At 43.0% G+C, this 17,801-nt stretch overlaps 1 protein-coding gene across 6 annotated transcripts in view; it reads right to left on the minus strand.

The window, feature by feature from the left end:
• Nucleotides 1-17,801, minus strand: part of LOC139024176 (interferon-induced very large GTPase 1-like) — an 86,094-nt gene that overhangs the window by 64,312 nt on the left and 3,981 nt on the right. For 5 of the 6 annotated variants that reach the window (XM_070438745.1, XM_070438749.1, XM_070438748.1 and 2 more), the window contains exon 2: nt 7,964-8,233. The exons of the other annotated variant lie outside the window; for it this stretch is intronic. The gene's annotated coding sequence lies outside the window, so the exon portion shown is untranslated. The remainder of the gene's footprint in view (nt 1-7,963; nt 8,234-17,801) is intronic. 6 annotated transcript variants of the gene reach the window in all.

A 17,801-nucleotide genomic window follows, 5' to 3' on the forward strand; every position in this document is an offset into this window, starting at 1 on the left:
CACCAGATTGTGTAGTTCCTGAGGACCGCCACAGGAAAGGAAGACCCAGAGTTACCTCTGCTGCAGAGGATGAGTTCATTAGAGTTAACTGCACCTTAGATTGGCAGCCTAAATAAATGCTCACAGAGTTCAAGTAACAGACACATCTCAACATCAACTGTTCAGTAGAAGACTGCATGAATCAGGCCCTTCATGTCAAATTGCTGCAAAGAAACCACTACTAAAGGACACCAATAAGAAGAAGAGACTTGCTTGGGCCAAGAAAACACAAGCAATGGACATTAAACCGGTGGAAATCTGAGTCCAAATTTAAGATTTTGGTTTCCGACCGCTGTGTCATTGTGAGACACAGAGTAGGTTAACGGATGATCTCCGCATGTGGGTTCCCACCATGAAGCATGCATGTGGTGTCCACTTCCCAGCATGGCTACACAGCATTCTGCAGCGATACGCCATCCAAATCTGGTTTATCATTTGTTTTTCAACAAGACAATGACCCAAAACACACCTCCAGGCTGTGTAAGGGATATTTGACCTAGGAGAGTGATGGAGTGCCTGCATCAGATGACCTGGCCTCCAAATCACCCGACCTCAACCCAATTGAGATGGTTGGGATGAGTTGGACCACAGAGTGGGAGAAAAAAGTAGGAAAAGCAGCAAAAGTGCTCAGCATATGTGGAAAACTCCTTCAAGACTGTTGGAAAAGCATTCCTCATTACGCTGGTTGAGAGAATGCCAAGAGTGTGCAAAGCTGTCATCAATGCAAAGGGTGGCTACTGTCATGACTGTCCTGATCAGGTCAGGTACAGGAGACCACGACCCTACAGATCTCCTCTCACCCCAACAGAGAGAGGAGAGATCTAGGGGGTCTGAAGATGTGGGGGTTTTATGACCCCTCACACCCATGGTAATTCCTGAAGCCACAGACCACATTCCTTTGTCCCTCTCACTATGGAGGACCAGTCTCAGAACTGTAAACATGCAATAAAGGGACTTTTGAAAATGGTTTCCGTCAACTACAATGGTGGTCATGACGATAGATGGAATATGAAAATGTATGTCATTTTTGTTTTGTTATTAAAAGTTAATCGATGACGTTATTATGAAAACATTGTAACGTTAAGAGTTTTCCTCGTATATGCTTGATGTTCTAATTGTACGTTGTGTGGAAAATGTCCAAATCAAAGAGAATGTTTCGGTAGAGATGAAAATGTGAAGTTAGTTGTCTAAAATTGGATTTGAGTAAAATCTATACCTTGCCCCTTAAACCTGGTACGCCCAGAGAATTGCCCTGAAGGCGGTTACGCCCACTTCTGACCCGAGGGTATAAAACCTGTGAGTGCAGAATTAACATACATGTCTAAGTGACCCGAGCTGCAGCCAAAGGTCTAAAAGGTCAACGAATCCAAAACGCAACAAGTTGAAGACAAAAATCTTTTTCTACCCAAGCTAGGATGAGTAGCGTGTCTAAGCGGGTGTATTCAAGCCGAACCACCTAGCCTCCACTCCCCATCGAATCGTGGTATCTACACTCTTTCATCTTTACGCTGTGAGCTCTGAGCTACAGAGCTATCTGTCCTCCGAAGACCCTTCCAGAGCAAGGACAAGGAACAGCCAGTAAGCCAAAAGGACACGGACATCGTGAGGACACCTAGAGAGGTGGCGCAGGAGAAGTGCGTCATTGAGCAGCTTGAACGGTCCACGCGGGAAAATCCACGGAGAACCTCCACAAGTAATTACATCATTATATTGTGACTCATAACAGCGGCAGTTTGGGGCAAGGCTAGGGTTAGAATGAGCATAGCTGACAATTTCACCCAAAATGTACATTCCTCTTGTGTACTTTCTCTCTTTCTCTCTCTTTTAAATCCCCATTTTGGGTAACACGCGCCCTAGTGTGTTGGCCCGTTATACTAAGTTCTAATCAATAGCCTAGAATGTGTTTTGTGTGTGTGGTATCTTTTATCATCATTTTAGCTTTTTAGTAAATAAACATTCAACTAAGACTGGTGTGGTGCTAATCCATTAGTGAGACCCGGGTCCGTGCAAGAATCCCAGGCTATACGACGTTCAGAACGAGACTGTTAGAGGCAACTGGTTAATTAGCGGCTGTGGTAAAATCGATATTCTGATATCTTTTGAGTTAATTTGGGAAATAGAAACTCAATAAAAAACTAGTTTTCCCATGGTGCCCCAGGTTAATGAGTTAATAATTGCTTGATTCAGTTAATCACGTAATTAGAAACTTGTAATCATTCGATGAGCAACAGTCGCCACATTAACTAATACAACGTCACACACTACTTTGAAGAATCTAAAATATATTTAGATTTGTTTAACACTTCTTTGGTGACGACATGATTCCAATATGTGTAATTTCATAGTTTTGATGTCTTCACTTTTATTCTACAATGTAGAAATAGTAATATAGAAATAAACCCTTGAATGAGTAGATGTATCCAAACATTTGGCTGGTAGTATATATAATAATACACTGCTCCAAAAAATAAAGGGAACACTTAAACAACACAATGTAACTCCAAGTCAATCACACGTCTGTGAAATCAAATGTCCACTTAGGAAGCAACACTGATTGACAATACATTTCACATGCTGTTGTGCAAATGGAATAGACAAAAGGTGGAAATGATAGGCAATTAGCAAGACACCCCCCAATAAAGGAGTGATTCTGCAGGTGGTGACCACAGACCACTTCTCAGTTCCTATGCTTCCTGGCTGATGTTTTTGTCACTTTTGAAATGCTGGTGGTGCTCTCACTCTAGTGGTAGCATGAGACGGAGTCTACAACCCACACAAGTGGCTCAGGTAGTGCAGCTCATCCAGGATGGCACATCAATGCGAGCTGTGGCAAGAAGGTTTGCTGTGTCTGTCACGGTAGTGTCCAGAGCATGGAGGCGCTACCAGGAGACAGGCCAGTACATCAGGAGACGTGGAGGAGGCCGTATGAGGGCAACAACCCAGCAGCAGGACCGCTACCTCCGCCTTTGTGCAAGGTGGAGCACTGCCTGAGTCCTGCAAAATGACCTCCAGCAGGCCACAAATTCGACGGTACCCCCCCCCCCAAAGGTGCGGACTCCGGCCGCAAACACTGACTCTATAGGGGAGGGTACGGGTGGACATCTAGCGTCGGTGGCGGCTCCGGTGCAAGTCGTAACCCCCGCCCAGACCCCGGATCCGGCCATGGCACCGGGCTGAACGCCGTGCCTGGATAGGGCACCGGCGCAGAAGAAGGCTCCGGCCTTGGAGCGGGACTGGACGCCGTGCCTGGACTGGGCACCGGCGCAAAGGAGGGCTCCGGCAATGGATCAGGACTGGACGCCGTGCCTGGACTGGGCACCGGCGCAGAGGAAGGCTCCGGCCATGGAGCTGTCACGCCCTGACCATAGAGAGCCTTTTTTATTCTCTAATTTGGTTAGGTCGGGGTGGGACTAGGGTGGGTAATCTAGGTTGTTTATTTCTATGTTGGCCTGGTACGGTTACCAATCAAAGACAGCTGTTTTCGTTGTCTCTGATTGGGGATCATATTTAGGCAGCCATTTCCCCACTGTGTTTTGTGGGATCTTGTTTATGTGTAGTTGCCTAGAGCACTTCATTTACTTCACGTTTCGTTCATTCTTTATTGTTTTTGTGCGTTTCATTCAATAAATATGTGGAACCCATATCACGCTGCGCTTTGGTCCGAATGTTCTTACGACGATCGAGACACCCGTGTCCATAGACACACATACCAGCTCTACTGGTAGTACTGGTAGTACCAGCAGTACTAGTACCAGCAGTACTACACCTGCACCTGTCGACGACACAAGTTGCTCTTCCACGAGCACATCCAATGCTAGCATCAGTAATTCTACAGTAATTTTTGTTAGCCCGGCTAGCATGGACACTGACAGATGTGAATCTGATGCAGCCGAAGAGCTACTGCCCCCTTACCCGGGAATGCACCGAACAACAGACAGGGACGATAGACCACAGAAGCGGCGTAAATATGATGAGAACTACATTGATTTGGGGTTCACTTATATTGGGAGTAGTGCCTTTTCTCAGCCACAGTGTGTTATATGTGCAAAAGTACTATCTCACAACTCGATGAAACCTTCACTCCTGCGCAAACTTTTAGAAACAAAACATGCCAATTTGAAAAATATTCCAAAGTTTTTTTAGCAAGAATTAAGACTACTTTTGAGTAGTAAGTAGTAAGCAACAGATACCATTAATAAGAAGGGACTAGAAGCGTCTTATATGGTGAGCTACCGAGTAGCTAGCACAGGCAAGCCCCACACTATTGTGGAGGACTTAATTCTGCCGCGGATATGGCTGGGACAATGCTGGGGGGAAAGGGGGAAAAAAACACTTTCACGACGCATCAGTGACATGGAAGGAGATGTTTTGAAACAATTACTGCTTCGCATACAAGCCAGTGAATTATATGCGTTACAGCTGCATGAGTCAACAGATGTGGCGGGCCTGGCACAGCTCCTGGTATATGTCTGTTACGTTTATGGGGGGTCAATTAAGGAAGACATCCTCTTCTGCAAACCACTGGAAACCAGGACAACAGGAGATTATATTTTTAAAGTACTGGACAGCTTTGTGACATCAAATGGACTTTGCTGGTCAAGATGTGTTGGTATGTGTACTGATGGAGCAAAAGCCCTGACAGGGAGACATAGTGGAGTGGTAACGCTCGTGCAAGCAGTTGCTCCCGACACCACTTGGGTACTCTGCAGCATCCACCGAGAGGCTTTTGCTGCCAAGGGAATGCCTGACAGCTTGAAAGACGTTTTGGACACTACAGTGAAAATGGTTAACTTTGTTAAAGCAAGGACCCTGAACTCTCGTGTATTTTCTGCACTATGCAATGATATGGGCAGCGACCATGTAACGCTTTTACAACATACAGAAGTGCCATGGTTATCAAGGGGCAAAGTATTGACACTTTTTTTWAAATTGAGAGACAACCTTAAAGTTTTCTTTACTGACCATCATTTTCACTTGTCTGACCGCTTGCATGATGACGAGTTTCTCACACGACTYGCCTATTTTGGRYATGTTTTTTCTCGCCTGAGTGATCTCAATTTAGGATTACAGGACCTCTCCACAACTATATTCAATGTGCGGGACAATATTGAGGCTATGATTAAGAAGTTGGAGCTCTTRTCTGTCTGCATTAAGGGTCTCTRTTCCAAGTTTAAAAGGCAAAAAAATCACATGCAACACCATGGGCCAGAGAAGGTTGGCCATGCTGTCAATCCAGCATGACTTCTGCCTTTTCAAAACAACTGGAAATTCTGAACTGGGAAATCTCAAACTTCAGTGAGTTCAGTTCAAGACAACTGGGAACTCTGAAAAAACAAGCTCCGACTGGGAAAATACGTTTTGAAGGGTCATCCAACTCGGGAACTCTGGTCTCTTTCTAGTGCTCAGACCTGAAGATCACTGACGTTATGATTCAATCTTGCTTTTTTCTGAGTTCCCAGTTGTCTTGAAAGCATCATAAATCCAGACTTTGATGGCAAAGTTTGATGACAAAATTTGCCCACAAGGATCGCCGTGCCACATTCCTGTTCAAGTGAGCACAGCACAACAAGGTAAGTCCAAAAATGTCTTGTATGCTGCTGCATAAATTATGTAATATGCCAGGAAGATATGTATACTTTAGTTAAGAAAGTAATACTAAGTATATGTTGTGTAGTAAGCTGTTAGTAGCCCATGTGCATCACCCTAATAATTTGGTCCCTTTCCCCCTAATAACTTAGCCTACTGTTCTGACTTGGTGATGAACATGTAGCCTGTAGCCTGTTTTAGAGAAATTATCTCGTCGATTAGTGTACAAGCTTTAATATGCCCACTTTATTTATCCTTCAGTTCTGACTTGGTGTACATGGCGAATACTGTAAGAACAGCCCATGTTCTGAATTCTGTCACTGTACATTTCAAAAGTGCTGAACAAATAGTTATTATATTGACTGCGTGTCATGAATCCCGCCGAAGATGGTGCCTCTTCCCGTTCGGGCGGCGCTCGGCGGTCGTCGTCTCCGGCCTACTAGCTGCCACCGATCCCCTTTTCTGTTTCATTTAGTTTTGTCTGATTTGTTGCACCTGTTTCGTGTTTAGGTTTGGTTGTGGGCTATTTCAACCCAGTTGGCCCGCCGGCTTTTGTGCGGGCTTGTTTTCCTGTTTGTGGTGTTCGTTTATTCTTGTGGTTTCTGTTCCTGCTCAGTTTCGTCCTGTTTGTTGGACTGGGACTTTACGCGCCCTTGTGTGTGTGGCGTGACCGTCTCTCTGGTTGTATTTGGAATAATTKAAATCCACATCTTTTGGAACTASCCTGCTCTCTGCGCCTGYCTCCTGCACTCACCACTTATTGAAGCCGTGACACTGCGTCTGTTTTAGCTCGCTCATTAATGTCTTAATCGAAATTAGATCATTCCCTTATGCCACAGTTTGTACATCTCAAATGTCAGTAGAAACCAKATTTCTTTAAGCAAGTCAGCCATATCAGCTATRTTTTTTTAAAAAGGCAGTAAATGAGACTGAATGAACTGTTTCACTGCCAGACAAGACTCCGCTGATAGCCAGGTGTAGCGGTGGTAAGGATGAACTTATGGTGCTGAAAAAAACCMCTGCTGTTYGGACAGCTTTATGTAGGCCCTAGCAGTTTGTGGGKACCGTTTGTCACCYTTATAGTGCAATTCATGTATTGTTTAGTGTTGAGTTGTGTTGTGTAGTGGCTTTGCTGGCATGCATCTAAAGTATATATTTTGATTAAGATCCACAAATATGTGCATGCTAAAATCACCACTGTACAGGAGGAAAAGTAGAATAGTAATTGAAAAGTAGTAAAGGCTGGCTTGCAATTTGTTTTTTCATATGGGTAATAAGCTAAAACAAGAAAACATACAACAGATGTTGGATTTGTAAAGTAACAAAAATGAAGCGTTTGTGCTATAGTAAGTTAGTAACACTGCTGCGCTAATGCAAAATTGTTGCCGTTAAGCTAAGAAAATATATATAAATTAAAAGAGGAAAGTCAGTTAAGAACAAATTCTTGTTCAGGGGCAGAACGACAGATTTGTACCTTGTCAGCTCGGGGATTTAAACTTGCAACCTTTCGGTTACTAGCCCAACGCTCTAACCACTAGGCTACCCTGCCGCCCCTGAAAAAATATATATTTTTCCTTCATCATTATACACATAATACCCCATAATGACAAATTGAAAGCAGATTTTTAGAAATGTTTGCAAATGTCTTGAAAATAAAATACATACTTTATTTACATAACTATTTAGACCGTTAAAGCCTGTTTTTGCTTTGTCATTATGGGGTATTGTGGGTAGATTGATGAGGGGGGAAAAATATTTAATACATTTTAGAATAAGGATGTAACGTAACAATGTGGAAAAGGTCAAGGGGTCTGAATACTTTCTGAATGTACTGTATGTCCTGGGATTTCCAATGATCTTAAGTGTTGAAGAACCATTTACCTTCTAACAACTATTGTGTAGCTTGTGAGCGACATAGAGCATAACATTACATGTGCGTTTTCATGAAAGTCATAGATAGCGTTTCATAGTTTTTAGCTCAAACCATTCAGACTCAAAATAAATTTCTGTAAAAAGACCAGGCCCCTTCATGATCCCCCCTCGTCTCACAAACATTGCTCTAACTCAGCCTTTGTTAATCACACAGATACCAATGGATGCAGAAGAAATAGACAAATCCAATGGTACAACCCAGAAGTCTGTACACAATGGTTAAAAGGGTTTAAAAGTACAAAATCACGGTGTCGTGATGTTGGGTTAAAGCAAGCAGAGGCACACCAAGTCCTTAAACATAATGACTCACAAGAGTGGAAGAAACCATGAACTCAGATATGATCGTTAGTTAAGGATTAATAATCTTTGACACCAGAGATAATACTTAAGTAGGGRAATTCCTTACTTGTGGTGAGGGTTGTTGARGTCAGTTGACTTTGCMTTCCATTTTCCAGCACAGTGCAGACAGTGACAGAGTACTGAGTACCACATTGCAGGTCAGAGAGAGTGATGCTGTGTGAAGARGTGGTAGTGATGTGTGGTTCTGTCRCTGGACWGTGGTAGGAGATKTGGTAATGATGTTGGSTTTGGTCCAATCCTGGTGGCTGMCTCCAGCTAACAYCAGCTGATGTGGTGTCCACTGAGTCAACAGTCAGCTGGTCTGGAGCAGGAAGTACTAAGGGAAAATACATTATCGTTAGGGCTAATGTTTAACTCTAGAAATATTCTACAGGAGGAAAAGTAGCATAGTAGTTGATAAATAGAAACGGCCAGCGTTTAGATTTGATATGGGAAGAAATAAGCTAAAGCAGAAGTCACACAAGAGTTACACAAATGTTATAAAGCAAATACAGTAACTTGGAAAGTATACTAACTACAAGTACTAAATGTCCATCCTATACATTGTGCATGTAATATGAAAAATTATGAAAGTATTTTTATGGATGCGATTTAAGGAGCGATAAGAGATCATTTGTTTCCATAAACTTTGCACAGTAAGTAGCCACACCCCGAGTCAGAGAGCTTGTCAGCCTGACGGAACTGCCCCTTTCGACCAGAGTGCATAAAGAATTGGCAAAAAATTAACATTAAGACCAGAGAGACGTAGAGCTGCAGCTCACGTTCAAAAAGGTTTGAACTCTGAATCTCAACGCGAGGTGGAGAAGAAAATTCCCTCCCGGATAATCATTGGTACGGCTGATAAAGTAAAGTATCTTCAAAAATGAATTTAAGTGGGACCATTCTCCTACTCTGGTCAAACCATCCTACTATGCTACTCTCATCCCCCCAATGGGAACCATCGACCCGGCTGGCTAGCCTATCTTCAAAGAAGCTTCTTCCAGAGCGAATGGAAGAAGAATAAACTCTTTCGTTTTGTTCAGGACTACCCGACAAGTCACCGGATACTAGACAACTAAAGAGGAGAACAAAAGTAGAAGACTTGTTGGAACTTTTTGGACAATCAGAGCCTTACGAGCGAGCCGTAAGACGGCCCAACTCACTTCTCAGGGCGGACCGGTTCCGAGAGAGATACACGGCGGCACCTAACGTAAATACATTCATGATTTCTTACTTCAAGCGGGCGGCGGTTCGTGTGCAAAGTATAGGAGAACTATAAGTGAAAGTAGTTTCTAAATGTACCAATATTGTGTCTGTGTCTCTCTTTCTCTCTCTCCCTCTTTTGTAATAAGCAGCCATGTTGTTGTCAGTCCGCTAGGGACCTGTTTCCATCATTAAGTTTCCATTCAATAACCTGTACAGTGTGTGTGTGTTTATCCTGTTTTACCATTTAGTTAGCTGGTAAATAAATAATTAAACCACTTTGTGTAGTACTGAATCATAAATAAGGCTCTGGTTTTTGCAGATGCAAGGAGGTTACGAAGTTCATATTGATATGATACGTGGTTGTGATTTAATAAGTTGACTGTGTATCAATGTGATAGGTATTGACCTTCTAGAGTTTAATTCAGGAGATGGTAACTCTTTAAACAACCACTCTCATGTTGCCCCAAATCCTAATGAGTTAATTATGAATTTAATCGGATAACAATTAAACATAGTTAGTTAATTAGAGAAATAACAGTTTTCAGATTAATGTTAAAGTCAAGTCACGACTGTATTTATATTAATACTGTAAGTAGAGAAAGTGTTTTTTTCATTGGGAAATGAATATCATACTCATCAGTCACAACTGCTCCCCACTCAACCGGCTAGATATGTAATGTAAAAAAAAAAAAAAAAAGCATTTAGCAACTTCACTGTGCCACTGCTAAATAGTTGTCACCACGGCAAAACAAATGCTGTAATCATAAATACTCTCCACAATAACATGTATTTTACGCTGTACTTTGGATAAACTTAACCCTATCAGTCCACTCGAAACCCGAGAAGTCAATCTGTTTTCTCCATGAACAGAAATGACACATCACGTCGTTGCGTTGTTGAGATTAACTTCTCTTGTCCTTCGGAAACTTCCGTAAGCACTCCGGCCATCTCAGGATTAAAAGCATCGATGTGCAGTGTACTCTGCTTCCGATTATACATTTTCCGCTTTAACCCTTTCACACGTACCATCACACGGTTGTGATCATTCTACAGTGGCCCCTGTAGCGTACGATCAAACCGGTGTGATTAGAATGCTTATTTAAGAATGGACAGTTTCGATTGACGCAACAATCAGCATTTGAGCTGGCCACACTTTTTTCAGAAACTATTTACACAAACACAGTCCTTACAAAGTTATGTCCAGAATGTGAGCAGTTTATTTTTGGATGCAATGTTCAGACATTCACAGAAGTATCTACAGCATAACACAATCATCCAAACCGGGAAACATGTAGGCTACATTTGTCCTAGAGCTAACTGAGGAAGGATTGACGTAACACAAGCGGTCATATTTGTATAACTCTCGCTGACAAATATGGGTGAAAATTCATGGCCATGGTTGATTTTTCAGTATCTAGACTGTTCTCCCAGAAGTATTATGACAGAAAACATAGGGTTAATTAATAGACATGTGTAAGCAGAATAAAGGCTGAGCTCAGGTGAATGTACAGACTGGGTCAACATGGAGTTAATCACTAGACATGCATAAACAGAACGTAAGAAGAAAATGTATGCCTGTGCTGTTGTAGGCCTGAGGGAAGTCATTACCTGGTCCTGTGACTAGCATTGAGACATGCAATTGCATTATGTATGTTTGCCTGTGCCATTACAGGCTTTGGGAGAGCCATTGTGTAGTCCCATGAGTATCATTGGACAGACACCTGCATTTGTGTATAGATATGCCACCAATAGAATCGGTAAACAAGTAAGAATTGAGACAGAAAGATAATGGTGGCAAGAGGCCAAGGGGTGTTAATCATCTACATAGAGGGGAGTGACCATGTGTGTTATCTGAAAGTGGAAACCTATAAAGCCTGAGGTCTGTGGCAAGAGAATTTAGTTCTTCCATGGAATTGCTCGGCTTTGTTACTTTGTAATAAAGTCTAATTGAATTTACAAGTTCCGGTATCTGTGAAATATTTTGATTCAATATTTACACAACACAAACGACATTATGAATTAGCTAATCGAAATGACTATTTATAATTAATCACATCACGGGTGAGCTCACCATTGATCGAAATAATTGAGTAAAACACTCTCTAGAAATCGAAAGTAATCCAATGGTAGTTTCTGCGTGCTGCCATGCTTTTTTTCCCTCAAAGAAACCAAAGATAATAAGAGAAGACAAGATGAGTTTGGTCTGTTTATAGTATGCATGTTGAAGGGGTGTGTCGTCTACCATCGTTCACATCCCACCATTCATTTCCGGAAGCCCTCAAAAAAATGAGTGAACCCTTACTCACCTCATTTTGTTATAACATCTTTGGTCCAACAGACGATTACGTGAAACCCAGAATGCATTGTATGTCAACAAACATGGCTACACACAGCTGGAATTAGCTTAGATCATCATAATCAGTACAACCATCAAAAAAGTATTTTACACACATAATATGTGCCCATTACAATCTATGCAAGAATCGGAATGCATGAAAACAATTGGGAAGTGCTCGGGGAATTTTGTCCGGGTCAGAAATGTCCCAAAATTGTATTGTCCGCAAAAGTAAAAAGGACTGTTTTCATGTGAATGAATGAGGAGGCGGAACACATCTCAATTCAAACTGTTCTTCAAAGATAAAAACTTGTTAGAAAATCATTTGAAATTAAAGTTGAAACAGCCTATAAATAAAAACAGGCTGTGTGCTTTGGTTTGAGGGCAGCACGGATTAAATGTACTGTTGCGTAACAATCACATTCTGGAATGGAGAGGTCGTTCTAACATCACGTGCATAAAAAAAACTCACGCTGGGGCGACCGTAAAAGATATTTGGAACTCATGCATGAAAGGGTTAAGGGGGACTGAAGCCCCTTACTATGAATCGAACAGCGTCGGTCCAGCAACTGAACCGATGATTCTTACTGGTAAAACACTGTGCCATATCGCAGAAACTCAGTTCGCAGGCACTGGAACGGTCGCCACACGCGGACGCTGTGGTGACTGACAGGCCTCGACAGCCACTGAGCGTTTTGAAGCACAAACACCAGGAGATTTGGTTGAAAGGTTACAGCCAATCTACAACCTATACGGCTGCTGACAACTCGTACACAGGGTCTGACCTTTTCGCTTGTGCCTCGGATACCCACACCAACCGTTGTCGGGGGGGTCCCGAGACACAAAGGGGGGGAATACTAGCCCAGACCCATAAGCCTCGTCGAGGCCGGTGGGAGTGGGGGGTGGGGGGGGGTCGAGACTAAGTGCAACACTGTACAAGGCCACCAAAGCAGGAAACAAATCTTGTTGTAAACGTCCCCATGAGAACAGAGAGGAGAGGACAGGCCCCTCAACGGGGATAACTTAGAACACATCTGAGATATCACTTAGGTGTACCACACGGGTCATGAAAGAAGTCCAGTGGAGTTTCCACCTCCCCAAAAAATTGCAACAATAATCATTCCTTGGCATGTGTAGTTTCAACTACAATGCAACTACTAAAGTGCTCTCTATCCACCGGATGTGTACCAAACGCACTAAAAGTGGCAGTAATAAAGCCTCTCTTCAAAAAGCCAAACCTTGACCCAGAAAATATAAAAAACGATCGGCCTGTATCGAATCTTCCATTCCTCCCAAATTTTTTTGAAAAAGCTGTTGCGCAGCAACTCACTGCCTTCCTGAAGACAAACAATGTATACGAAATGCTTCAGTCTGGTTTTAGACCCAATCATAGCACAGAGACTGCACTTGTGAAGGTGGTAAATTACCTTTTAATGGCGTCAGACCAAGGCTCTGCATCTGTCCTCATGCTCCTAGACCTTAGTGCTGCCTTTGATACCATCATAATCATTCTTTTGGAGAGATTGGAAACCCAAATTGGTCTACACGGACAAGTTCTGGCCTGGTTTAGATCTTATCTGTCGTAAAGATATCAGTTTGTCTCTGTGAATGGTTTGTCCTCTAACAAATCAACTGTACATTTCGGTGTTCCTCAAGGTTCCGTTTTAGGACCACTATTGTTTTCACTATATATTTTACCTCTTGGGGATGTCATTCATAAAACATAATGTTAACTTTCACTGCTATGCGGATGACWCACAGCTGTACATTTCAATGAAACATGGTGAAGCCCCAAAATTGCCCTCGCTAGAAGCCTGTGTTTCAGAATAAGGAAGTGGATGGCTGAAAACGTTCTACTTTTAAACTCGGACAAAACGGAGATGCTTGTTCTAGGTCCCAAGAAACAAAGAGATCTTCTGTTGAATCTGACAATTAATCTTGATGGTTGTAAAGTCGTCTCAAATAAAACTGTGAAGAACCTCTGCGTTTCTCTGGACCCTGATCTCTCTTTTGACGAACATATCAAGACTGTTTCAAGGACAGCTTTTTTCCATCTCCGTAACATTGCAAAAATCTGAAACTTTCTGTCCAAAAACGATGCAGAAAAATTTATCCATGCTTTTGTTACTTCTAGGTTAGACTACTGCAATGTTCTACTTTCCGGCTACCCGGATAAAGCACTAAATAAACTTCAGTTAGGGCTAAATACGGCTGCTAGAATCCTGACTAGAACCAAAAAGTTTGATCATATTACTCCAGTGCTAGCCTCCCTACACTGGCTTCCTGTTAAGGCAAGGGCTGATTTCAAGGTTTTACTGCTAACCTACAAAGCATTACATGGACTTGCTCCTACCTATCTTTCCGATTTGGTCCTGCCGTACATACCTACACGTACGCTACGGTCACAAGACGCAGGCCTCCTAATTGTCCCTAGAATTTCTAAGCAAACAGCTGGAGGCAGGGCTTTCTCCTATAGATCTCCATTTTTATGGAATGGTCTGCCTACCCATGTGAGAGACACAGACTCGGTCTCAACTTTTAAGTCTTTACTGAAGACTCATCTCTTCAGCGGGTCATATGATTGAGTGTAGTCTGGCCCAGGAGTGTGAAGGTGAACGGAAAGGCTCTGGAGCAACGAACCACCCTTGCTGTCTCTGCCTGGCCGGTTCCCCTCTCTCCACTGGGATTCTCTCCCTCTAACCCTATTACAGGGGCTGAGTCACTGGCTTACTGGTGCTCTTTCATGCCGTCCCTAGGAGGGTGCGTCACTTGAGTGGGTTGAGTCACTAACGTGATCTTCCTGTCTGGGTTGGCGCCCCCCCTTGGGTTGTGCCGTGGCGGAGATCTTTGTGGGCTATACTCGGCCTCGTCTCAGGATGGTAAGTTGGTGGTTGAAGATATCCCTCTAGTGGTGTGGGGGCTGTGCTTTGGCAAAGTGGGTGGGGTTATATCCTTCCTGTTTGGCCCTGTCCGGGGGTATCATCGGATGGGGCCACTGTGTCTCCTGACCCTCCTGTCTCAGCCTCCAGTATTTATGCTGCAGTAGTTTATGTGTCGGGGGGCTAGGGTTAGTTTGTTATATCTGGAGTTCTTCTCCTGTCTTATCCGGTGTCCTGTGTGAATTTAAGTATGCTCTCTCTAATTCTCTCTTTCTCTCTTTCTTTCTCTCTCTCGGAGGACCTGAGCCCTAGGACCATGCCTCAGGACTACCTGGCATGATGACTCCTTGCTGTCCTCAGTCCACCTGGCCGTGCTGCTGCTCCAGTTTCAACTGTTCTGCCTGCGGCTATGGAACCCTGACCTGTTCACCGGATGTGCTACCTGTCCCAGACCTGCTGTTTTCAACTCTTTAGAGACCGCAAGAGCGGTAGAGATACTCTTAATGATCGGCTATGAAAAGCCAACTGACATTTACTCCTGAGGTGCTGACTTGCTGCACCCTCGACAACTACTGTGATTATTATTATTTGACCATGCTGATCATTTCTGAACATTTGAACATCTTGGCCATGTTTTGTTATAATCTCCACCCAGCACAGCCAGAAGAGGACTGGCCACCCTTCTTAGCCTGGTTCCTCTCTAGGTTTCTTCCTAGGTTTTGGCCTTTCTAGGGAGTTTTTCCTAGCCACCGTGCTTCTACACCTGCATTGCTTGCTGTTTGGGGTTTTAGGCTGTGTTTCTGTACAGCACTTTGAGATATCAGCTGATGTACGAAGGGCCATATAAATACATTTGATTTGATAGGATAACATTTCAGAATAAAATCGGTAGGATACCTGGTCCGCTTGACCAGGTATCCTACTGGTACCCCAGTACCAATGCCAGCAACAGTCAGTCCAGAAACAATCAGTAAGAAGCTTAGAGACCTAGCAAGTCAAATTGCCCTTGACAACAGCGAGTCACTCAGGTTGCAACACGTGGAAGGGAATCCCCAAAACACACTTCTGATGGTTAATAAATAGAATCCTCCATTCAGGAGAAAAGTTACTAGAAGTCATGAACCATGATCACACCGCGTATGACTGGTTCAGTGCTTATAGAGTACTTCCGTTGTGAGGTTAGCTCCTCCGTGGATAACATAGCTATGAAATAGACTTCTTCATACCTATCGCCACTACAATGGTGGAAGACACAGTGACTTGTTCTAAAACCACTACAGATTCCCTCGACACCAATACTTACTGACCTCCAGGCATTGACCTGAAAATTATCTGATTACGTCAGACTCATTCTGAACAGGTTGTAGCCTACCAGGATACTTGGTTTTCTTTCCCTTGGCATGCATGCTTGTGTAAGCATAATCGCACATGTACAGAACACATGTAACGGAACATTCAATGACGATTTAAGCTAGACTGTCAGAAGCTAGTGCCTTACAGCTGTAGACGTATCATGTAGTTATCAACTTAGGATAGTGCCTAAGCAACACACCACTAAGTAGGACAACCCTAGACATGACATTAGAGACAATGCCAATGAGTCATAACGAGTAATTTAGCCATGACCGTGGACATATATAGAATAGAGTCCAATTAGAATACAGTCCAATTTTTTTTTTTTTATCAAAAATCATTTTTGTTTAATTTTCTTTGACACTTAGGAAGTGATAGAGCCATAAACAACTTCCCCATACAACCATCAGTTAGTGCCACAACGCCGCTCATTTGGGTAAGGGAAGGCCCCCATGAAATGAACAAAAATTAATGGCAATTTATTGCCATTGGGCGAAACATATACATGATCGCAAATACCACTCAAATTGACGCCAATTCATTCAAACCATATTGCAATTGAAACATTGCAAATGCCAATTGTCATACCCCCAAATTCCCAAAGATGGCGAGCGCGCTCCACCAAGGGTCAAATTTTGAAAATGTGAAAAAAAACAAAAAAAAACATCACCCTCTAAAAAGGTGCATGGCTGTCCATTTTAAAAATGTTCTCCTGGTTACCCGTTCCGATCACTAGGTGAACGGCTGTCCATTTGCAATGTCTTACAATGTGCATTTACCATCATGAATTTGACATGCTCTAAAATCCTGCAGAAATGCCCAATTGACTGGCCCGTTGAACTCGGGATGGCCGGGCAGTGATAGTGGTTCCTCTCCATCGCTCTGGGGTGCAATGAGAGAGAAGTGGGACTCTTCTGATCAGGGGCACCCCCTATTGGATGGGCACGGGTGGGGGGTGCTCTCTACCTGGCCATGGACCCCTTGTACCCCCCTAAAGATATTACAAATCATTTTTAAAATGTGCTCCTGGTAACCCGTTCCGATCACCAGGTGCATGGCTGTTCATTTGCAATGCCTTACAATGGGCATTTCCCATCACGAATTTGACATGCTCTAATATACTTGGGGGGAAAAATCTTTAACTTCTTTGGGGTATGGGGCAGTATTTTCACGTCCGGATGAAAAGCATGCCCAGAGTAAACGGCCTGCTACAAAGCCATAGAAGCTAGAATATGCATGGTATTAGTAGATTTGGATAGAAAACACTCTGAAGTTTCTAAAACTGTTTGAATGATGTCTGTGAGTATAACAGAACTCATCAGGCAGGCAAGAACCTGAGAAAAAATCCAACCAGGAACTGGAAAATCTGAGGTTGGTCGATTTTCAACTCAGGTCCTATTGAAGATACAGTGGGATATTGGTAATGTTGCACTTCCTAATGCTTCCACTAGATGTCAACAGTCGTTAGAACCTTGTCTGATGCCTCTACTGTTTAGTGGGGCCGAAGGAGAGAGGAATTAGTCAGGTCTGCCATGATGTGACCATGCTCTGACCATGCACGTTCATGTGAGAGCGAGCTCTGTTCCATCGCAATTCTGAAGACACAGAAATACTCCGGTTGGAACATTATTGAAGAATTATGTTAAAAACATCATAAAGAGTGATTCAATACTTCGTTTGTCATGTTTTTACGGACTGTAATATAACTTTTTTTTACTTTTCGTCCGTACTTTCCACTGGACCTGCCCGCGCGTCGTGAGTTTGGAAAGTGTACTGAACGCTAGAACAACAAGGAGGAATTTGGACATAAATGAGGGACATTATCGAACAAACAAACATTTATTGTGGAACTGGGATTCCTGGGAGTGCATTCTGATGAAGATCATCAAAGGTAAGGGAATGTTTATAATGTTTATAATGTTATAATGTGACTTCTGTTGACTGCATAATATGGCGGCTATATTTGTGTCTTGATTGGGCTCTGAGCGCCGACTCAGATTCATGCATGATTTGCTTTTTTCGTAAAACTTTTTTTAAATCTGACACAGCGGTTGCATTAAGGAGAAGTGCATCTAAAATTCCATGCATAACAGTTGTATCTTTTAGCAATGTTTATTATGAGTATTCCTGTA

Source organism: Salvelinus sp. IW2-2015, unplaced genomic scaffold (genome assembly GCF_002910315.2).
Source record: "Salvelinus sp. IW2-2015 unplaced genomic scaffold, ASM291031v2 Un_scaffold1135, whole genome shotgun sequence".
Classification (NCBI taxonomy): domain Eukaryota; kingdom Metazoa; phylum Chordata; class Actinopteri; order Salmoniformes; family Salmonidae; genus Salvelinus; species Salvelinus sp. IW2-2015.